At 42.1% G+C, this 23,774-nt stretch overlaps 1 protein-coding gene across 6 annotated transcripts in view; it reads left to right on the top strand.

The window, feature by feature from the left end:
• FGD3 (FYVE, RhoGEF and PH domain containing 3) overlaps positions 1 to 23,774 on the top strand; it is a 111,238-nt gene that overhangs the window by 12,510 nt on the left and 74,954 nt on the right. The window contains exon 1 of one of the 6 annotated variants that reach the window (XM_054837790.1): positions 18,671 to 18,837. The exons of 3 other annotated variants lie outside the window; for them this stretch is intronic. The gene's annotated coding sequence lies outside the window, so the exon portion shown is untranslated. Of the gene's footprint in view, positions 1 to 18,670; positions 18,850 to 18,877; positions 19,009 to 23,774 lie in introns of those variants that run through there. 2 more of the 6 variants (XM_054837792.1, XM_054837793.1) reach the window with 2 other exon arrangements.

Here is a 23,774-nt window from a genome sequence, read left to right as displayed (position 1 = left end):
TTTTGGTTTTTAATGATGAAAAAGTGTTGCTGTGTCTTTAGCTGATGCTTCAACTGACTCTGATTTTTGTCCCTGCTCCCTGCACCCAGCTGGCCTATTCAAACTGGTGTGGAGAGTCTTCATTTAAACTTGCTGGTATTGATTAAACTGTAGTGTCTGATTTTTTTTTTTTTTTAAAAATACATTAAGTGTATTTTTAAGAGCTCCATGCTGGATCTCACAATTGCAGGATTTGAGATAGTTTGTTTAAACAAAAAAACAACAAAAACTGGAAGTCTGCATTTTTTTCTGCATTGTTATTTTTACGTTTATTTAATGGCAGTCATGATAAAGTCTGATTTATGTAGGGTTTGTAGCATAGACTCAGCTGTGGATTTCAACAAGCAGAATTTTAGAGAGCTTAGAAGTGTTTGTAGAAGTTAGATAACAATAGTATTTGGTGCTGTGCCCTGGCTGAAATATGTAGCATATTAAATAAAGTTATCGATATATCTGGTCTCTTATTTGGAGCTGGTCTAAATGGGTCAGTGTTGCTGCTCTCTCTTCAGGCCCACCCATTAAATCTGTTCTCTGTGTAGTCCAAATATAAAGGTTAAAATAAAGTTATATGCATTTTCAGTTTTTGTTGACTACTGAAATTAAATCTTGTGTGGTTTTTGGTTTGGGTTTTGTTTTGTAGGTTTTTGGTTTATTTAATATTACTTGCAGCACAATCCTTTCTTGAGAGCAATCAGGAATATGACTTCCTTCCTTCCGGGCTGTTTTTCAGCACTGACAATTGTCTTCTAAATATTTGGTCCAAAGCGGCAGCTTCACGGTCCATCAGGCAGACCTGCTTCCAAACCAGCGCAGTAACTTTTCCAGAAGGTTAATGCAAACACTGAAGGTTTCATCCTTTCCTCAACTTCTGACATACTGACCATGTAAAAATAACTATTTGTGTTTTGAGTTGTTTCCTTTTGCTAGTCTCCAAATTTCGGAGCGCACCTTAAGCTCTCTCCTGCTCAGCCAACTTGTAGGTAGTCAGGACGTGGCTCTGTGGGGCTGAAGGTGTAAACTTGGCTGAGGTATGGCCAGGGTTAGCTGAGCGTCTGCTGGCTGGGAAGACAGCAAAATCTTTGTTACCAGTAGTGTTTTGGCGGGGTGAGCTTTGTCTGTGTGTTTTTTAAGAAGGCCTTCAAAAATGACATCATCTGTTGTACACATGATGAAATACCTCCATCCCAGTTAAGGCAAACAGCAGATCCTTGGCAGTATGAGCGCAGCTTTGCATTATACGTTGCCAGATCCTTGGATGGATTTGCAGCTAGAAAAGGAACATTATATTCTGAATTCAGGTTTGCTAACCCACTATTAAAAGTGGGCTTGCAGTGTTTGTAAGCTAGGGCATGCCATAGTCTTACATCATGTAGCTGAGATTATTATAAACAGTGAAATGCTTTCTGCTCTCACAGTCATGTTTAGTTTCATTTTTTTAGGATGACACTTCAAAAATGAGCACTGATACTTGATTTTTAGTGCTGTAGGCAGCCTCTGATACAAAGCAGACCCACTACAGCAGAAGATAAAATATTTACCAGTCTCTTGTCAGAGGAAAAAAAGATTCTTCTGAGTTCATGGGGATTCAGTATATTCCCTTGCAATTATATCCAGCTTTGTAAGAAAATTGCTATTTATTGTGCTGAGGTTCAGGTCTTAAGTACACTCGGAGATCTGAACCAAACTTAGATTATTTCCCTGCAGGTCATGGCAGGGGTTTTCTCTCCTTCGTGTTCAACTGTTGGATAATCCTTAGATTATTTTAAAAAGTGTTTGAGGATACAGATTGTAAAGTAATGTCAGTGTTTAAGATCTAGGGTGCTTGGTTTTCTTCAACATATCAATATCATTAGGAGAAATCCTAAGCTATTATAAGTTGTTTTTCTACTATCTTTTCCACTCTCTAATTAAAGGTTTGATATGGGTTTTATCGTTTGGGTGGCATTGACGGACTTTGGTCAATAAGAGCAGGAAATGACAGGGACAAATGTTTACTGTCTGCTCCACCCCTCTGTTCCAATGGGAAAATAAAAGTAGGAACAAAACTTTTTTATTTTTTCCCCTTCATTTTCCTCTTTGTCAGTTGTGTGCGAGTTCATTACAATGGAAATTAGTTGAAGAGGCTCCATTTGCGGTTCTGCTTATGAAGAACATGGATACATCTAGAAAGACTAGATTTCTTTGAACTTGGGAGATGAGGAACGATTGCAGCAGTCAAAGGTATCCGTCACTCTTGTGGTGAATATATACTTATGAGGGCAGTGGGAAAAGTAAGACGCTGGATGGTGAAAAGTGGGGGGATTTGGGTTCTGTCAAAGAAAGGAGTTTCACGGTGCTCTTACTCAGTGGGGAATACTCTAAAGCCGTGACTCCTCTGCAGCAGTTCTGGGTGTCTTGTGTCCTATAATGGCTCCTCAGGTCTAAGAGCAGAGCAGCAGTTCTGCATTTCTGCAGCTGTTCACCAGTGCTCCGCTGGTGTTGCAGGAAACTCCTAATTGTTAATATTGTTAGGAATGCTTTCCTCACCCCTTCCCCTCCCTCCTCTCGCACTGCAAGCCTGAGTTACTACTGTGCTGGCAGACGGCATGCTTGGCACCAACAGTAAAGGCAACACTAGAAAGATGTGTGTTTAAGGAATCTGTAAGATGTATGTCAGGAGAAGATTTCTTTAGTTGAAAGCTGTTGCCGTGGTGGAGTTCTGTCTGTATTGAATAAACTGGCATTTAATTGAGTCCTCGGAAGACCACAGATCTCTACTGGAAAAAGTGGGTGTTGTAGGAAACTCTGGATATAGCCATGCTAATTCTCGTAAATCTCTCAGCTTCTTTCCATGCCCCTAAACATAGGGTTTGCAATCCCTAATGGGGTATGAAGACACCACATTGAAGTGGCTTTCCTTGGCACTGTGTTAAGACATTCTGGGGCCTTGAGCCGTCACACAACTTGATTCTAGCACCGTCACTGCACTGCAGTTCACGGAGGAGGGCTCCGCTTATCATATATGCAGAGTTAGGAGCTTTTTATCCTCCTAGGATTACTAGCACATCTTCACCTTGGAGCACCAGGCTACATGCATGAGACAGTATACTGATTATTATTACTTTTTTTTTTCTAAATAAATATTTTAACCTCCTTGGTTACCTTAAGTATTTTTAGATTTCACCCAAAACAACTGGGCGTGGAATTCGGAGGTTACTGGGAGGTAAGGTGCTGCTCCTCGAGTGACTATTCTTGTCAGTTTTTTTTGCAGTTAGGCAGACCACATTTTGCACTTAGTTGCTTGACAGTTTGTAGTCAGGAGAACCAGAAACTTGTCCTGTTTCAAGTACCAACTTACTCTGTATAATTTAAACAACCGAGCCTTTAGATGTTACTATACGGTACTTGAACTTTAATCTGACTGTGAATCAGCTACCTTTTGAATTGAGCCTTGAGGTAATGCTTTTTGGTCTTTGTCAGCTCAGTTGGACTTCTGATAGCTATTGAGAAAGTCAAGAAGAGGATTGGCTTTGTTTCCTCTGATCTGTTGAAGTTTTTTGTCTTTCTTGCCTCATCTGAGGCAGTTGAGGACTTTATTTGGAGTCTGAAAAACAAAGGATTAGGTTATTTGAACTGGCTGGAAAACCCTGCTAGACTTGGGAGGTTCAGCTTTAAGGCTGCCCAAAAGCTTGGGTTGGATCTAGGCTAGCTTGTTACCAGCAAGGGAGCTCTTTGCATGAAGAACTGGGTCTGTTGGTGTTTTGGATAACCTTTAAGGTTTCAACTTGATTTAGAGTGTGTAAACACCTAGCCTCCCTTGCAGCCAAATGGATCAGCTCTCTCTCCGTGGCATCGGCATCTATCAAGGGCAGCTGGGACTTGGGATGCAGAGGTGAGCAGTCCCTAACAAACGTTTTTCCAGTGAGTGCTGCCTGTTAGAATCCCTGCTGAGAAGCTTGCTCTCACCTCCTCCTGAGTAGCCTGGACTTTGTTTAAAAAAAATGCTGCAGTGGTTGGCTTCTCTCTTGTGTCAGGTTTGGGGGAAGGCTGGATATGGCTAGTAGGGGAGGCATATAAACAATTCTTGGAATATTTTTGTTCCCAGTTCAGGAGTGGGAAGGAGTTCTAGATCGTATTGTCCTATTAGGATGTATTCTTAGTTCTTAATGTTTAACAGTAGGTTTTGCTTAGGTAAAACATTTACTTTTAGTTTAAAAATATGAAAGAAAGGAAAAATGGCTTGTCAGCTACGTCTACATTGGCAATAAATGCAGCCTGTAGAAGTGGATCTGTGGAAGGAAGCCGGTGCTGAGGACCCTACATCTGCCCTGTGTGTGTTTGAAGGGCTCTTCCATTAGATCAGCTCTAGGTGGGCCCTGCGGACCGAACCTCTGTTAGCTGCTATTGTGTGCTAGATGTACTCACTGAATGCCTCTTCTAATTTCATTTCCCCTGAAGGCAGTCCAGGTCATACGCTCCGAGACTGCACTGAGCTACAAACCAAGACACAGTAGGGTGAGGTGAGTTGGCTGCAAAGCAGCTCTCTGGTCAGAACTAAAATGGGGATGGTGATGCATCCATCGTCAGCCCGCTGAGACCCTGCACAGCGGGGTCGGACAGCTGCCTTGCGGGGCCGTGCTCCAAGGCTCAAAGGGAATCTTGGCCAGTGTTCTCTGTCCAAACCTTTGATCCCACACAGGAAAGGAGCATCAGAGTGGATTGACTCTGTATCCAGAAGGTGTACTTTGCTCATCAAGTTAACTTTGGATTAATACTTGAACTTGATGGAGTTCAACTTCTGTAGACCTTGACAAGCAGAGCCCTGTTGTGGAGGCTGGGTTACCTTCTCCAGCAATCAGATTTTTGCAGTGGTTTCAAACAGTTAAAAGCCGCTTTAGTGCCATCAATAGCCATGATCTTCCACAGCAAGTGATGAAATTGTTTGAAAAGCCAGGAAGATACTGCTTGTTTTTCTACCTTGTAACTTGATTAACGCTCAATGTGTTTCCCAAAGGTATCTGTCCCATGGTTTGCTTATCAAGTTTGCTAAATAATGTATTTCAAAATCAGTGGCTTTAAAGTAATACATTGGGCGGGGTGGGGGAGTTACTTATAGAGTTGAAGCATTAAAACCGATAGAAGTTAAATCTTCCAGTAGTGATCCCGGTAAAGGCTCTTCTTTTTTTTTCTCTTCTTTTTTCTTTTCCTCTGTAGCTTCAGTAGGAGTTTATTGTAGTTTCTCTTCTCTTCTTGGCTCGGTCCCTTCTCTTCAGTGATAAGAAAGGAGATGTATATTTTTTTTAAATCATGATGTCGGAGGTAGTTAATCTTGGTTTAGAGAGACGAGTCCAGAATGTGTTGAAAAGGCACAGAAAGAAATAGGAAGTTTGGTTTCTAGTTAAGCATTTGCTCTTTTATTTAAAGCATTGCAGCACACTTGTTGGCCTTGATTAAGGCATCTGATTTTTTAGTCTTTTTTTTTTTTCTCTCCCCATGAGGGAAAATAGTTTGACATACCACTGAAGGTGACTGTTTTCCTTTGAAGCTCCACTTCCAGATTCAGGTAGTTACTTACGGATCCCAGATTACATTTGGGGGGGAGGGGGAAGGTAATTTGACTGAGGTTTTTTTTGATGTATTTGCTGGAGACACGTAGCTTTCTGAATGCTTTTTAGTAGCTTTTGGACAGTAAGTCATAAATAACTCAAGTTTCCTGAATTTCGGTGAGCTAAGTCCATCAAATCCCTAGGAGTGTTATGAGAGTCTTATGGCTGATCCTTTTCTAAACACCTGCACCTGATAGAGGTTTGTACTTCTATTATTTGCTTCTCTGAGGTCATAGGTAAATATTATCTTGTTTATTGTTTTACTTCCCTAGTAAAATTTGCTCTAAGGAAATTTTACTTTCAGTGCAGTTCTGTGTCAATCCACCAGATGACACTTGATGCTTAAAGATGAAAAGATGAGTGATCTTGCATTAAAAATTCAATATTCCTTTGTTGATTTAGAAAAAGAGTAAAATTCAGAACACTTTATTACAAAAGTGTTTTCTTATGGTACTTGTAAAATTTTAGGTGTGTGTATCAGAAATGCTTATATGCTTTATTTGGGTTTTTTCTATGTGTCCATGAGAAAAAAAAATTGAGGGGAGACTTTTTTAATAAAGGTATTGAACAATACTGTGCAGAAGATAAAAACCACAATCATCATCACCTTCTGATGAACTGTTATTAGAAATGATACTCTTGTGGAATGAGAGGTTAATGGTGGGAGCAAAGACCCTCGGAAGGGTGCATTCTCACTCCGTTAAGCTCAGCTGAAGGGGAGTGTTTTCTGTGATCCATTTGTGCGGTGGAGTCCTGGTGCCTTTGCAGGCTTTACCTCACTATTGACAGGAGTCACAAATACATAAGTGGTTCAGATGCAGCTTTGTCAATGCAAAATGTTCTTGAACACATACCTGTCCATGCAAGCTAAGCTATTTTTTACTAGCGTAGCACTGAACTCGCTGTACAGCAATCGTGTGATAAACCAGAGGATTAAAATCCAGCGTTAGTGTACATCTCCTGTCTGTATTTCTGTGTGCATAGAAAACAGAGTAGACAAACAAGCCAGAAAATCTTGCTGTAGCAATATTTACTTTCTTAAGTCAATAAAGTAATATGTTGTAAAGGATTCTGGGTGACGTTTTCTATTGACCTGGACTCACACCATCAGATGCCGGACTTGGGGTGAGCGCCAGCAGGCTCGCAAGCCATGAGAAGCGGGCTCGGTCCCTCTGTGGCAGCTCCTGCAGGCACGTACGGCCGCGGCTTCGTGCTTGTGCTGTATTTATCTCAGCAACGCTTCTGTACGCATCTAACAGTTTCCCACTGCTGTTCATCCGAAGAAGCAATTCATAATTAGAGAGAGGGACAAGTCACGTTTAGCTGTTCCAGTCCAAACTGTGTGGTATTTAGGATTGTAGATGTGTAAAAAGGGTTGGTGGCTGGTTTGTGAGTGAAATGTGTAATTTTACCTGAAGTAATCCCCCTCCTGCCAAATAACTTATTTTGTTGCAGCTTTTGCTCTCTTAATGTCTTTTTCTTTACCCTCTGCTGAACACACTACTAAGATACTGTGCCTCAGCAATGTGAACAATTATACCATGATTTTGGAAGTAACATGTCTCACTGGTGTTTTTAATCAAAAGCTTTAAGATTAATCTAACATTTTATTGATACTATCTTTGAAATAATACAACTTAAGTAGCTAGCACGTGAACTATGTTTCTTTTCCCAATGGAAAACATAAATTGGTGGCTATGCCTTACTTGTTTTCCAAGGTAACTTCTTTGTATTTCCTTTTTATGATTAAGCAGTTGGTTTGCATTGCTCAGCAAAGTGTCTGCTTTGAGGCCCTTGGTCGGTCCTGGGAAGTGCTTTTGCTTTATGTGGCTGTGACCTGGCATTAGTGGTTCAAGGGACTTGCTCTGAGACACTTGACATTCTTGTTTCTCTTCTCTTGATGCCATTCGTGATGATTATGTTTTATTTTTTAGTAAAAATGAATAATAAAACCCACACACACCTGATAAACCTAGACTACCTTGTGTATTTTAATGCGATATAACCTATTACTCTCTCTGGACAATTAGGAAAGGGCAAAAAATCTGCAGAACAGGAGAAGTGAAGGGAAGTGATAATTCTTGCTGAAGACCTTGGAATCATCTGCCTAGCAGATGTTTAAAATAAGTCTTGCAACTACTCTGCTTATAGTGTGCTCATAGATTTATGCACATTCTTGATATAACGACTGAGTTCCCCTGATAAAATCCATGATCAGTTAGTGACTTTGCAGTATATATGTTGGCAAGTCCACCTGTGTTTGAAATCTGACATTAATCTTGGGAAAAATTGGGAAGGGTCATTTTCATTAGCGGACCCTTGCTCAGGAATTTAGTTCAGTCTGCACAGTTGGAAAGACTGGGTCGCTTGTCTGTTCACGACTGCTGATTTTAAGGAGCTGCAGATTTATGCTACGTGGCCCACCCTGTAGGTTTCCACTGCTGCTTTTTTTTTTTTTTTTTTTCCTTTCTTAAATTGAAGAGAATACAGAGAAGGCTTGGAGAATTGCTCATGGATGTTGACCTGGCCTAGTGATAGGTTTCTTTCTAAATGATTTGGCGGGGGGGGACGGAGGGGAAAAGACTGGACACGTGGAGCTGCAGGCACCTCCTGAGAGCAGACTGTGGTGGCAGCATGGGTGTCTTCTGGAGAGCTGCTTCTCGGAGCTGGATTAAGAGCCGCTGGAGCTGAAGGAAGGCGTTCATGGGTAGCAGTGTTGTCTGTCAGCCTAGCAATTCCTGTAGCTAAGGTCCAGGTTTGTGGTGTTCAACGTAAATGAGCAGGTTGCAGGATTTAAGCTGACTTTTGCAAGTCTACAATTCTACATTTTTTTAGGTGATGCACTTTGTCTTTAGCCCAGGCAGAAGTTCAAATGTTGTCTACTTCAGTCAAAGGGTCAGTCTGGGATCAATTTGGAAATATGGTTAAGAACAGGTCGCTCTGTGGGTGAGATGCTGCAAGACCTGACTGTCAGGGTACCACCGTTTAGATGAGAGGTGGGCAGCCCCTAAACACAGCTTGGAAAGCTCTTAAATGTCAGGAGGAACATTAAAGTTTGTGTTTGGTGGGTTGGCAAAATGGAATTCAATAATTGGTACCCTTTGTAATTTAAATCTGAGTGTCCCTTTGTCTTTTATCCTGTGCATAGACTAAAAACACATCCTCACCTCTGTTCCCCTTTTGCTTCCTCCACCCCTCATACCTGGGCAGTATCTTAAAATAGAGGAATTCCCCATCTGATGGCACAAAAGCTAAGCTGGGATGAAAGTTTACAGGCCATGGTATGCATTTGTCATGTTCCCTGCTGCTCTTCCCTTTCCATCTGTTATTCAAATCCTCTGTTTTTCACTTTCAGTCCTTTTCTTTTTTTCTTGTAATGCTTATGGTCAGCTCTTTTGTTACTCTTTCCCTCAGTTTTATCTCAAGACCTCATAAAAGAATTATACCAAAAATATAAAGCAGTAATTCTCAGACAAGCCAAACTTTTAAACTGTGTGTTCAAAGGAGGTTTGAAATGAGGCAGTGGGAGTTTATGCATCCCTAATTAGAAGCAAAGCTAAGCGAGCGTGGCAAAGTTATTGATGATAAACCTCAGCTCTGATTAAACATCTGTTGAAGCTCAATAAATTACAGCAGATTATTGCTGCCTGGGATGCAGTTACTGGCTGCTTGCAGGGCACTGGAGGAGCCTCATCGCGATGTGTTTGTGGGACCAGTAACAGCAATCCTGAGGCTTGCTGCAAGAGCTAAGAAAGTCCCTTGTCCTTCTTAAAATCAAAGCAACTTGTTTCACTTAAAAAAAAAAAAAGATCCAGAATCTTCTCAAGGTGTACTAGCAAAGGGGACAAAAGATAGTGCCTAAAAGTTAATTTTCTTTTTGATTAAAGAGGATCTAGACAGATCCTGAAGGCAGGCAGAAGTTCCTGGGCAACAAAATATTTAGCTTAACATGATCTTGAGCTTACTTGTGCGGAAAATCACGTTTTACAGGTTGGAGAAGAGTACAGCGGGACAACAGTCACAAGGCCGTTCCGCAAAGCTCTGGTTTAGTACTGTTGGAAATAACCCGGGGGCACGGGTAATTTGTTTGACTCCACAGCGCACACATTTTCTCACTGTGGGAAACCTGGGTACTTCTTCAATACGGTGGTTTGCCTTTCCTTGCTTCACTTGTGCCCTACTTTTTTTTTTTTTTTTTTTTTTTTTCCCCCCTGTAATCCAACAGGTCCAAGTTGTGTTTTGTTTTGTAACCGGTACAGTAGTTTTCCACCTTTTCCATACAGGGATCCTCTTTTTTCATATTCATTTAGCAATATGGAAAGATATTTCCTCGAGAAAATGGGTTTCTGGAGCCAAGAATGCATTGCCAAATGTTTGTCTAAAGCATGTCATTAGTACGGACAAAACAAACGATCACCAGCCCAAATCCAAACCTCTTGGCAGCAAGCTAGAACAAAGAACTCTTTTGACTGTCTTGTGCCAGACATTTAAACCCATGCGAGAGACTGTGCTTAAAAGAACGACGTTCAAAATAGAAGCCCTGGGTGCCATAAAATAGGCAAGTTAGTGCAGGACAGGAGGGCATGGTAGCTTTATTCCTCAAGCCGGGGTGTAGTTTCATGGCTATTTGAAAAATAAGAGAACAAATGTAAATCCTTCTCCTGCAAGTACCAAGCCTGTTCTGGGTCCAAAGCATCTCGGGCCAGGCTGTGGTCGCGGAGCAGCGCTCCTCCGAAGAGCCGCACGCGGCGCCTTGTCGGGATGCTGCAAAATAGCAGCTGGCAAAAATCAAAGAATTCAGTCTGTTGATTTTTATTTCTTTGTCAGGTTCCCTTCAGCAAAAATCTGCTAAATCTCAGCTGGGAGGTGACTGAATTTCTGGAATTGATATATTATTATCCATGTCAATGGATATGTTACTTCATAAAGTGCTTTGGGATTATTATTTTTTTAAAAGTCATTTGTATAATAAGATTATTATTAAGCCTGATTAATTATGATTGAACGCATTCCAGAATCCAAGATGAAGGCTCTAGAAACTACAGGCTTGAGTTGATTGTAATTTTACTGATTTTTGCACAAGCACTGATTTTTGATTGATGCAATACAGAAATTAATAGGAATGCCCAGCGCTTTTTTTTTTTTTTTTTTTTTAAACTGTATTGATACAAATTAAACTTTTCCCTCAGTGTAGCAAGACGCACTGATTTGCCATGCCAGGCAAGTGTGCTGCTGCTGGTTCCTGGCAAGGAAACTAGGTCATTTGTACCTCTTAAGCCTGATAGAGAAATGAGCAATGGAGTGAATTGTAACCTTTCTCTTTACAGCAAAGAGTAAAATGAAGGGGAAAATTGAAAAAAACCCTTTGCTTTGTTTTACATGAAAGCACACACGTGTACAGCTAATTGCAAAAGCTGCAGAATAAAGCTTTGAATGCAAAAGCTTTTTTCATAAATCAGAAGTTGAGGAATAGTCCATACTAAAATTGCTAATATAATCACGGTCTCTTTGTTACTGTGCAAATTTCCGCAGAATAATTTGTCTAACACCATTTTTGTTGTTTCTGAATCAATTTGAAAACAGAGTAAGAGAGAGCAGAAGACCTCTGGGTCCAGTTGGGTATTTAATTAGAGGAAAGCAGCGTAATGTTCTGCCTGCCCCAGTGGGAGATGCTTGTGCTGAGCCTGAAAGCAGTGCAGAGCAGGAGACTCTCCTATTGCGGGGTTCTGTCGCCTTCAGTCCTGGAAAAATAGCTGTTAATTCAATTAAACCCTTCCATTTCTTTGGCTAAGACTGCTGTATTTTTGCATGTGGATGAGAATTGTTCCCTGTTTAAAGCATCCCATCTGTTATGTATAATATTACTTTGATATAAATCTATATATGAGCCCACCTGCCTCTTTCCATGTGCCAACTGATACCTTTAAAAGCAATTTTTAAGAGACTTGTGAAAGTAAATCCAATGCTCTTCTACTTGCGGAGGACAAGACCTGTCAAACGTTAAGCCTTGTAATGGCAGCTGAGGAATGACCCCGCTTTGGCGTAGCAGGAAGAGGAAGCACGTTCTTTGAAAGACTTGAAGTTTTCCTTGGAAGCACTAATTTAAATCTTTTAAGAGAACAATTTCTTTGCAAATACACTTACTGCTCAGTGCGAGTGAATCTGTATGGTAGAATACTGTGTTTTTACTACTTCTTGCATGAAATGCTATTATGGTACTAACTTCTTTGCACGATGTCTGTTCTCTGCCTGCTCCTTTATGGGTTTTTTTTCCTGCAGAATTGCATATTCTGTTTGCATTAGACCATGACTAATGTACGGATTTGCTTTCTGTAGCACCAGTGATGTTCTGTCAGTGTTTTAGCCGGGGATTCCCACAAGAATTTCCCTGCCTCTCCCATGTGCCAGTGAGGAGTTGTGTGCATCGAGAATACATGTACTTCATTTATTTACTTGGGGGAGTGGGAAAACAAAGGCTCCCGTTTACTTTTTTTTTTTTCCCCGAAACGATACTACCAGCTCAATAGCTGGTGCCAGAGGGGGAGGCAGCCCCGTGACGGGAGCCGGGTAGGACGACCACTGGCCAGGAGTCCGTGCTCCGTTCTGTTCCCGCTGTGAAACCTTGGCAACACTTTCCTTTTTTTTTTTTCCCCTCTTTTTTTTTTTTTTTCCTCTCTTTTCTTTCATTTTCAAGCATTCTTTGTTTGGATGGTGAACAAAGACGTTTTAGTTAAGTATTTGTACAGTGCCTATCTTGCTGGGCTCTGCTTTCCTTTGGGATTGTTAGATGCTTTTGTAGTAATAATAAAATTAAAACTAGATGCTGGTCAAACAAGCTGCTATCAAAGCGCTCTCACCAAGAGCAAGGGCTGGCGTTCCACATCCCAGATCTTCCAAAAAACGTCTGAACTCCACAGAAATGCAGATGACAGGTTACCCACATCATACGTGTATGCATATTCAGCTAATTGCAGAGATTCATGCCCTTCACTGCCCCTTCCCTTCCCCACACCCTCCTGCACCCCTTGAAGCACATCCAGACGCTGCGTCCAGCTTCAGTGCTGCATGGGCGAGACCGTAACCACCCACCAGTGCACAGGGAGAGGCTCGGGGAGCCCACCTTGGCGGGGGGGGGGGGCAGGGGGTGGGGGGGTGGTGTCATCTCTTCTTTGCTTTTTTTTTTTTTTTTTTTCTGGAGGGGGAGGCTGATACGCCTGTGAGATCCTACAGGACCAACTGTGTCCTGGATTTGGCAGGAGGACAAGTAGCTTTAGAAAATGCAGCCTCTAATGAAGGTCTCTGCTTGCAGTTTGCCCCATGAGCTGTTTCGGGAAGGATCCATGGATTAAGTACCCCTCTTCTTACTTGGTAAATAAGGAAATGTGAGCATTTTTCAGCCTGTCTTTACTGGTGGACTTTTTTCTAGTACCAGGATGATTTCAGAACTTCAGACCTGAGCAGTAACAGAGTGCTGAGCTCCTGCACTGTCTGCTATGGCAGCAGAGATTGGAGTTTTTTGAAAAAAAAAAAAAAAAAAAAAAAAAATTGTTCATTGATGTGTTATTTGTGAATAAGTTTTTATTCCCATTGTTCTTAAAGAGATGATGCATAAAATTAATCATGAAAAATTACTGTAACAACAGCAAACTACCCCTTTGTAAAGGGAATGATTGTCAAGGTGTGTATATATATATACACATATATATAAAAAAGATATATGTGTGTGTGTGTGTATATATATATAAAATTAAGAATTATATATTTAAAAATTTAAAAAGAATTGGCCTGGCTCATGCTCTTGCTAAAGCTGCTCAGTGTTATGCACCATTTGAAGTACACAACTGTGGTTCCCCTTGTACAAAGGCTATCTTTGTTTTTCATGTGAAGTCATGGTCTATTTAAAACTGTGTGTTTTAATAATGAATTTTGCTGGAAACTGGAGGAAATGAGTCCATGGGGTTTTGTCCTGATAAACACCAAATTGGAAATTGCAAAGTCAACTGTGAATAAATATGTATGTCAAATTTTGTTCGTTCTGCTTTCCAGTTTTGTTCCTCTTTTCTAAATGTTTTAGAAGAAATGACAAAGCGCACATCAATGACTTCATACAAGTAAGTTCTACTTACTTTCAGAGCATGTGCTGACCATAGAAATAAAATGAGAATGGAAAAAGGCACTTTACACATTTGATATTTGGTTCTGATGGATTTCATTGAATTGTACTTGCAGGACTAGCCATGCTCCCCCTTTTCCCGCTCTCGCTCGGCTCGTGGTTTGCTCCTGATGCTCCCCTCTAGAGCAGAGCCTCTGGTGAGGTGCAGCCTGGGCTTAAACTCTGTCCTAAGCGTTTGCTGCTCAAGGTAATTAGCAGCGCTTGCCTGTCTGTTGTTGATGATGCTACTAATCTATTACTAGTACAATGAAATTTAAACCACTTATTGAACACGCGGTATGAAATAGATGCATCAGAGATCTCTTATATAAAGACCCATTCGTCTAGTTTTATTGCTGAATATTTTTTTCTTCATTTTAGAAGAAAAATTAGCAAACTTCAGTAGCTAAAGTTATTTGGGTGTTTAACCTTGTTTTGACACCAGTTACACCCTACAAGTGATTTAAACGTCTCTCTCTCTTTTTCCTGCAGGATCTTAAGGGGAAGTATCTAAAAAAAGGTGCAGAAATCTGTATGACCAGGGCAAAATTATGTTTGCTTTTTGGGGGTTAAACAAACTAAAGATGCTGAATTCTCAAAGGAAAGTGTTTTAGCAGCAGAGGTGACTGACAGCAAAGCTAGTTCCATTTTCTCAAAATTTATTTGGTTTTCAAAAATTTATCTTGCAACTGAACAGTGATAAAACCCCATTGCTGGCTTAATGCCACCGAGGAAACTCCGAGTGGATTGGAACAATCGTGTTTATAGCTGCAATGCCCCTCTAATAATCGCAGATTTGGGAGGGGCATGATTAACACCATTTCATAAAAAAAATTTTTTTAATTGACATTTTAAACCAGCATTAGTTTTTGGGGTAGCATCTGTAAGCCTTATTAGTGCATATGAGGAATTTTTCTGCTATTGTATGAGAAGGAAATGCTGGCCGTTAGCAGAGATGGGGTTTAAAATGTTGAAAACTTGAAGAGGATTGTGAAAAGTCACAATCAGCTTCCCTTCTAGTGACTTGGACTAGGTTAGAATATGTGGAAGACCTGCATGGCTCACAAAAAGCATCCTGAGTTGTCTGTCTGCCCGCAGAGTCAGCTCTGCACAGGAGAAAATGGTAAAAATACATATTGCAAACCACAGACCATCCCCATGTGCAGCAGACACCTCTATAAATCTCCATTTTCACGAGCTGATACACCATTTCACTTTTAGTTGTTTTACTTGGGAGGCTGTAATCTATTCACGTAGTGTGCTTCTGTAGCTCTCAGACGAATCAATAATTGTAAATTCTTTGTTGGGTATTTCAAAGCTATTACTCTGTTCAAAAAAATGGCTCTTTTGCATAGCGTTACTGTATGGCTTGAAGGATTCGTTGCATCTTTTGGGATTTTTGGTGATTTTTGCTGCATGCAACTACTGATACTAGTAATATACAGCAATTCAGGTGTCTGCATCAGATATGTAGTGTTGCAGTTAGGCAAGCTGACAGTGTTTTCCTTTGTTTCGTTCGCAGGTGAATGTAGTTGTCAGAGTATTAAATAAAGGGTAAACAACAGGTATCTCCTTGTTCCCTGTTTTACTGTGCATGTGATTTGAAGTGTTAGTTTTATCATTAACAATGGCCCCTTTTTTTTTAATTATATCTCTATTTTCTTCTTCCAGCAAGAGGTTATCAATAATCTAAAAGCTACCAGCAACTGAGAGATTAATTCTTCATTTCTTTGAGTATGAACAATTCTAATAAAAAGCTTCAAGAAGATTATAGGAGGATCACATAGTAATAAATAGCCATTCACTTGTCACTTTTGTTCCATTTATTCTTCCTCAATAAAAGACAAAAGTCTGGGTTTTTTCCCCCTCAGCTTTGCACATCTGATATCTTGCCTTGTTACTAGGAGACGTGGTATGATACGTACGGTACTTTCCTCGAGCACAGTGGTATTAGCCACTTAATCACAGGAATGTAGGCTGGTAAGAGTCTGTTGCTATTTAACTGCTAGAAAGTCTAGAACAGTAATGCTTTTTTTATTTGTTCAGGGGGTCTTTGAAGAAACCTCCTCGCTATCCTTTCCAGACATACCTGGATACGTGTGATTTTTATATACATATATATATATATATTTTCTTTGACTTTTGATAATCAATATATGCTATTCCTGCAATTTCTTGGCCTTCTGCTGTGCCTCAGTTGTTACCTGTGTCTCTCCCTGGCAGGCTACCTCAGACAGAAAAGAATAATACATCTGAGCTGCTCCCGTGTGAATTCCCCCGATCTTGCTGAGCTTCCTTGGTAGTCAACACTGTGGCTTTTTAATCTGGTTTCCTGAGGAAGTGAGGTTTATGCAATTGTGTTGCCTGTCCCTCATTGCTCTTGAGACTTGCAGGCTCATTTCAGAGCAGGTTGATAAAAGGGGTAAAGAGCTCCAGAATAAATGTTGATTATTTTTTTTTCTTTTTCCTTTCGTTTTTTCCATAATTCATTAGCCAAATAGACAGGTCCCTGGAGAGGAGGAGACAAGTGGGCAAAGCCATCGGGTTGGCAGGTGCCAGCTGGGCAGCGGACGCAGGAGCTGCTCCAGCCCAGCCCCATCCTGCGCTGCTCCGTGCCTGCTGGGGATGAGAGGGGGGCACAGTGGAAACCTGGCATCGGCATGGGGAGACGTGGCCAGAAACGTGTGAGACTAGGCTAGGTGATCCCTGCAGAGCTGCTCCTTGGCTTTTGGCTGCAGCGGTAGCAGGGCTACTCTGGTTTCTGGCTGTTTAGATTTTTAAGCCTTTTTAGCCCTTCCCCATTGCTTGTTTGTAGCAGTTGGTGTTTTACGGTGTTTTGCTGTGTTTGCGTTGGCAAGATTTAGTTCTGCTCTTCCTTGAGTTTACGTAGGACTTGGGATTTTGCTTTGAGTCAAACTTTGCTATTAGTGGTTATAAAGACGTGACGGTGGGGGCAGCTGTAGGAGCACAAGAAAGCATGGAGAATCATGTTCTGTGTGATCTGGGTACCATGGAATCAGTAAAACTTACTTTTATTGTGATGTCATAAAGTAAGTTGTCTTTTATTTGGAATGAAATCCTGTTTGGCTGGGGAGGAAAACAAGATTAGGCAGTTTGCTCACTGCTTTGCAGGAAGATGGACTACCTTCCCTCTGGGGTTTCTCCACTCCTGGACCAGCAGTATGTCTTCCAGGGATGGTGTATGTATAAATGTAATATTACTTCATCTTCCTGCAGTGAGATGATGTTGGGGAAAACATTTTTTCATACTCTTCTTTTTTTTTTTTTTCTTTCCCCTTCACTCAAAGAAAAGATGCTCTTGTACAAGCTGCAGATTGTCAACTCAGACTAAGGCAGAAACTGCTGCGGTGAGAGAGGACTCGGGAAGGGACCCAGCTTAGGATACTTCTCCCACCGGTTCTCCCCTGGCCCACGTGGGTGGGAGATACCAGCCAGCTCTTTAGGGCCACTGGGACCCCGGTGGGGCCGGGGGCAGGAGGAGGGAGCTCCAGGGAGAAGGCAGCTGCTGCGGCGTTGGCTGGAGCAGCTGCGGGACCAGCCACCGCCAGGGTTTTCTGCAGAGAGACTCCGCGGCCTGATGGGTCTTTCCAGCCTTGTGCCCAGCTGGCTCTAACTGTTCTCATGGCGCCTTCACCTCAGCTTTACTCCATGTCTGTCCTCCTGTATGGCCCACAAGTCAGTTCCCTTCTCTCTTCTTGGTTTAACTTCTTAAACAAGCCTGCTGGGAATGATAAGTAAGCGTATAGTGGAGTTTGGAGTGGATCGCCTGTAGCCGTGGTGCTTGCAAACCCAAGGTGATCTGTTGTGCAACGCAGGCTCCTTGGTGTCCCCTGAGGAGCGAGGAGCTCTGGCTGCTGTGCCGAGGTGGAGCTCTCTATTTAATAACTACTGTTAAAAAACCTTTAGCAACTCCTATGTGTGCAGAGGCAGAGCACAGGGACTTTTTTCCACAGGCAAAATTCTAATCCGTCAGTAACAGTTAATGGTGAACTGGTATCTGTGGAAGTTGCTGTTGCTTTGTGGCAAGTACTGTACAGTGCTTTGGTCAGAAGCATTGCCTTAACATCACTGTAGCTAGGAGCTCTTGAATTGATACAAATTAAATTTGTACCAGCTTTAATCACTTTGATGAGATTGCATTGGCCATCCTTGCCGGGATTTTGGTGCCATGGATTATTGTGGTTGACTTAATGGGAACTCTGACAACACCCAAGGAGGGAGCGCGGCGTTGGCGTGGAGTCAGGCTCTCACTGGAGGAGCAGCCGCGAGCAGTGTGTCGTGGTGCCCGCCCTGCTTTTGCTGATGGGCTTTTCTCAATTCTGCAAATGACAGCAAAATCACTGAGGTGATCTGTTTTATACTACGTGTGATAATTGTCCCTAACAGAAATGCTACCCTGCATTTTAACGATAAGCCGATGCTCCTTATCGAGCCTTCCTGCAACTAGTCATCCTTGCTACAGCCTTGGCTCTGCAACAGGTTCATCCTTGTCAACCAATTTTTAATTGCAATTGAGCACTAGTTCCCATCTGTGCGAATTCCAGTATGTAAATAAAGTTCCGGTTCTCCAGCTCTGCTTTGGAGGGCTCTTAACCCACCCTTGTTTCAGACGGCATCCCCCCGTTGTCTCAGAGAAGTGTCATGCTTTTCAACTATGTGAAATTTGGTGAAAATGAAAGTAAGCGCAGGTAAAATTATAGTGGTAATAGTAAAAGACATTTCCTCCTCGCGGCGTACGGTCCCGCGCAGCCTGGCTTTAAAGCATCTCCACCGAGTAGCAGCATTCCCATCAGCGAAGCCCCCTCCCCTTCCCACATTTATTTCCATGGTAACCCGGGGAAGGCATTCTGCAGCCTCAAAACTACTTTTGCTCTTTCATCATGCAAGCTGGCATTGTCAAGGGCTGAGTGTATTCCTACAGCTTTGAATGAATATAAAAAAAAAAAAAGAAAAAAAAAAGGCTGAATTTGGATGGGCAGTTGTTATTTGGGAGGCCCTACAGCAGGAAAGAACGGGCAACCTTCAAGTGACCTAGTGTCTGTACGTTGCTTAGTAAGGAAAAAACAGTCTTGCTTCATTAATTGATTAACTTGGAGGGTGGGGGTTATCAGAATTATCCTTCCGTGAAGCCGATGCGGTGATTTCCTGAAGCGGCGTCGAGGTGGGGGGAGAGGGGCAGATGGCTGCTCAGGCTGTGCCGGTGAGCCGCTGGTAAGCTTGCATGCTGTGATCTGTTGCAAATCTTGCTTTCTCATGGAGTCTGTAATGTCTTTTCAGGTATTGTTTAGAAAATGGTGTCTTAACAGATGCCTGCTCTTTGACTATGTTATGCATTTGCCTTTTATTGGTGTAGGAGCGGGGATGTTTAGCGGCATTTGGCAACGCGTGCTCTGTGTGAGCAATTTAGAAGCTGGTAGTGAAGTGTTCGCTGTGTTTCCTGCCGTAATGAGCTGGATTGATTTTCTGATCTCTACGGTGCATGCTTTCTAAAATCCATATTTATGCAGCATTTGCGTGTAGATGTTGAGAGGATTTTGTTATATTTGAGCAGACTAAGGCTATTTGATTGCTATGTGCGATAAGAGTAGCCTGTGGAACTGGTAGTACTTGGTAAAAGAAAACCAATTGCTTGCAAACAGTATCTGCAAACGGGGAAGAACGAAATGATGTTGTAAGTAATTATTTTTTAAACATTCTGAAAGCAGAAACCTGTCTGATACAAGCGTAGTCAGAAACGTTTCCAGCAGTATCCTCATCTTGTATGATAAGTGGATTGGACAGATTATTATTTTTAATTTTCTGCCTATGTCTGTTTCCATGTTGTCCGAGTACGTGAATCACAGTGCAGTAATAGTATTGATGGAAATATTTCGGGGGTGCTGCCCGATCGAAGGACTGGATTGCCATTTGATTGGCTTGTGACAAGCCGGCAGGATTTTTGTTTTTCTTTCCTTGCGTTATTTGGTTGGGGAGGGGTAATAATAATGTAGCTTTCTTCTAAATGTGTCTGAAGTACATAATGGCTGTGAAGTCACCATGACAACACAGGGACCTGGATCAGATTTTCCCTCCACCCCTTTTCTGTTTTGTTGGTTTCTAAATATTTGTTATTTTTGCATTCTTTGAGATGTTTGAGGGAGTATCTTACAGCTCCTGTCGGTACAGGACTTCTAATGATATCTAGCTCTTAAAGTAAATTATGTTTGCAGGGTTTTGTTTGATTAAGCACTGCTGTGCAACTAAGCTGGGATCTCCGCGGGGACATGAGCACCTCCAGCAGAACTTAAGGGTCTGCCTTTCCTGCAATTCCAGTGTTGCAGCCCCGAAAACTTCTGCTGAGCTCTTGCATGGTCCTGGGGCTTCCTGTGTTTTCGTGGTGTTGCCACGTGGCACGTGGAGCCTGGGGACTTCGGACAGTTATGTACGAGCTAAGGTGTAAAAGCATCTTCTTTCAGGTGTGGCTGGAGTTTGGAGCAAGCTCGGGGACGGCAAGAAAAAAGTCTGATCATGGTCAAGAAACAAACAGTTCTTGCACCCTTCTGTGCTAAGGGGTGCTGAATGCATCTCCCAGGTAGGAAGAAGGTGGAGGTTTTTGCAGGCTGTGGTGCTAAGCCATTCCTTCCCACTCACTGGGACTTACCAAAGATGTGCTGCCCGGGGTGGAGCAAGATTTGTGTTCAGTTCCCCTCTCAGTCTGAGACACCCAGATTTCACCACTTGCAAATTCTTCTGGGCTGGCCAAGGGTTAGACCGTGCAGGGCGCTTCAAGCTCTTCTGAAGCACCGGCACTATTTAGAAGGGAATGGAAGACTCCCGGGGCTGGAGGGGGTGTGCAGCACGGGCAGTGCCAGCCGCCCAGGGGTTGAGGGGCTTTGGTGGGGAGTGGTGGTGGGAGAGCGTCTGGCTCCTGGTCTCCACTGCCACCGCTGCAGGCACCTGTGTGGAGTTAGACGGGTTGCTTGCTTTGTGGTTAGTGTTTTGGGGCGGCCCAACTCAGGAATCTTCTAGGTGGGTATTTACTTTGGGGAGTAGACATCTTACCTGGAGATCTCTCCCTAGTGCCATCTTCTGCCTCCTCTGGGCAGGGTTTGTAGGATGGGAGGATGCTGTTTGTAGCAGCAACCTGTGTAATTTATAGTGAATTTAGTGAAATAACAAGGAGTAGTAGATGTTCTGTGGAGGTGATGTTTCAATGTCAGCAGAGGAGAGTAATTATATACTTCTAAGTTATCATAATACTTCTTGACGGAAAAAAACCACTGTAATTTGGGTAAATGGAAGTAAAAATCATTGCAGTTGTCACTTGTGCTTGTGTAAACCTGGAGAAGTGTAGTGTCTGTGACATCACCTGAGAACATAGGGATTTACGTGCCCTTGTTGCAGAGTTGTGAGCGTGTTTCAGTATTGAGGCAATTGATAAGCAAATCCAACATGACAGTGACTTTTGTCTTTGTCATATTACCTTACATGCTTGACATGAGAAAGTGAAGAACTGGACATTTTCCTTTCCGCTCCCATCAACCTGATGTTTTACTTGCTGCTACATGAATAATATAATAACTTTTTTTAATTTGGAAGAGCATAACGTTCTGTCTAATGCTGGGGCTGAAGTTCCAAGTAATGTTAACAGGAATTATCTAGAGCTGAGTAGGATTGTGTCCTTTGAAGAACTGCATGTCTACATGGCACAGCCTATTTCCCCTTCTCCTTAATGTTACCTGATGTTATCATTTTCAATATAGCAACTGCGCGGAAAATCCAGTCCTTTGGAAATTCATCTTAAGCATCTGAGAAAAGATTTCACTTGAGCCAGAGGCTCAAAACAATGATAAATCAGTGATGAGAACAAGTAAGAGCAAGAGTCTGATTGAGTTAGGTTATACAGATTTTTGTGGTTACATACCTTGCTTTCAAGATCCTTAAAGTTAGGAAACATACCGTAAATGCTAGAGGCAAAAACTTGAAAGTCATGAATTCAGGAGCAGTTAAAAACCAAATGAAACCTAAACCCATTCCTCTCCCCTGCCAAACAAACAAAAAAAAAAAAAAACCCACCCCAAAAAACAAACACCCAACCACAAATACCAAAACAACCCCTTCTTATTCCCAAGGTTTGAGCCAAGCTTGGTGCTGTAAGGAAATCCAAACCAAAAGAAATCCCTGTAGATGTCTGAAGGTCCCGTGCGGATAGGACGGACTGGCAATGACGATGGCGTTACAGCATTCTTGGTACTTAAGGGTCCTGGAGATTCAAATTATGCTGTTTACTCCATCTGATGTTAGCAGTAGTGCTTTAAGAGCCCACTGACACCTCAAATCAAGGCATTTGTATTTTTTTTTCTTATTAATTTTGTGCATTTCTATGTAGGGAAAGGAAAGACTTGGTTTCAGTCCTGCAGAATAGGATCATACTCATTTGCAGTATTTTATTAGGAACAACCCGGCTTCGCTCTGTGTCAGAGACTGGCACTAGCTTGCAGTATAATCCTTCTTCTTGGTCTTTCCCAGTGCATGGGGAGTGTTGGTGTATGGACTGCCATGAAGAACTGCATCCAAGGTCCAAAAATTCTTTCCAACTAATAGGGTTCCTCTCCCCAGCCCATCCAAAAAAGTGAAGAGTTCACTGTAGTGCTAAATTCACAATTCATTGTTAAAATTGAATCCTGTTTTTTATAAAGCTATTGTTCTTTGCATTCTCCCCCCCCCCCAAAAAAAAGAGTTTCTGCATTTGCAAGTTCCAACAGGAAGCCAAAATTGAGCATTTTCATTTAAGCATGGGATCAGCTGAAGTTTCATTTCCTCTATAAATGCAGATGTGGCATTAAAAAACCCTTGCCACAAAAATTATAGAGGTCTGGAAAAAATGCTTCACTGAAAAAGCTAAAGGTCTCAAGCTCGTTGGTTATCAAAGACAAGCTGGTTTTAACTTGGGTTAAATTTATTGAATGACTAGCCAAAATGCCATGGTCTGAGAAGGTGGGAAGATGAAACTGTGGTTATTGTGCTTGAAAAGGTGATTTTGTTTTTAAGAAGAAAGAAAAGTATCAGTGTTTGGATACTGCTTTCAGTACTGCTGATTCCCACTGAAAGTATTTTGTTGCAGAACAAGAGGCTTCTATATTTTTTTTCCATGCCATGAGGCAAAAATAATGAGATGCAGTGCTTCTGCTGACTGGCCAGTCGAGTTGCTGTAAACCCTGTCATTCCCAGGGTTCTGCAGAGCGCGGGACCTGTCAAAACAGCTGCCCTACCTGTTGTACCACGGTAGGAGACATCTCGGAGCCCAGTCCGCTTTTTGCTGCCTGTGGTCTTGTTGGCTTCCACCCAAAGCACAGGCTGCTATCACACCACTTTTCTTGTGTATGGGATGAGCTGAATCAATTCAGAGTTGGGTCAATTTATTGACCCGACAAAAACCTTCTAACCAAGAATAATATAGTATCTGTGGTTGAGGGAGCAGGACAGGAGGATCTAAAACTTGCAGCATTAGTCCCACCATCTGTATCTTGTGCCTGTGTTAAAGTCTGGCCTTCAGCACAGGATTTACCATTTCTTTCTGCTATTGTGTGTTTGGTCTGATTTGTTAAAATGTCCTTTTTTGGAAGTGTTGCCACGAGAAGCAGAATGAATGGCAATTTTCGTTAACTTGATATACTAGCATGGCTAATGGGGCTCCTGGGCTGATCCTGCGAGGTGTTGAGTTTCCCTTCCAAAGGAGCTGCCCAATGCTCTTGTGTTCCTTCTGAGCAGACTGGATGGAGAAATACGAAGGGCTTCAGGACTGGGCCCTTAAAGAGTTAAATGCACAGAAGTACTAATCAGTGAATATTTAGGTCATGGAGGACTGAGGCTGGAGAAAGACTGAACATTACTGACAGCTAGTGGGTTTTATATTGGTCGTAGACTGGAGAATATCTTGTATCTAGTATTAACACTAGATTTTGAGTTTCTGATTGTACTTTCTGTTGCATTTGTGT

The sequence above is a fragment of the Grus americana genome, chromosome 11 (assembly GCF_028858705.1).
Source record: "Grus americana isolate bGruAme1 chromosome 11, bGruAme1.mat, whole genome shotgun sequence".
Classification (NCBI taxonomy): domain Eukaryota; kingdom Metazoa; phylum Chordata; class Aves; order Gruiformes; family Gruidae; genus Grus; species Grus americana.
The sequence above is the reverse complement of the archived record's forward strand: the minus strand, read 5'-3'. Positions and strand labels throughout refer to the sequence as shown.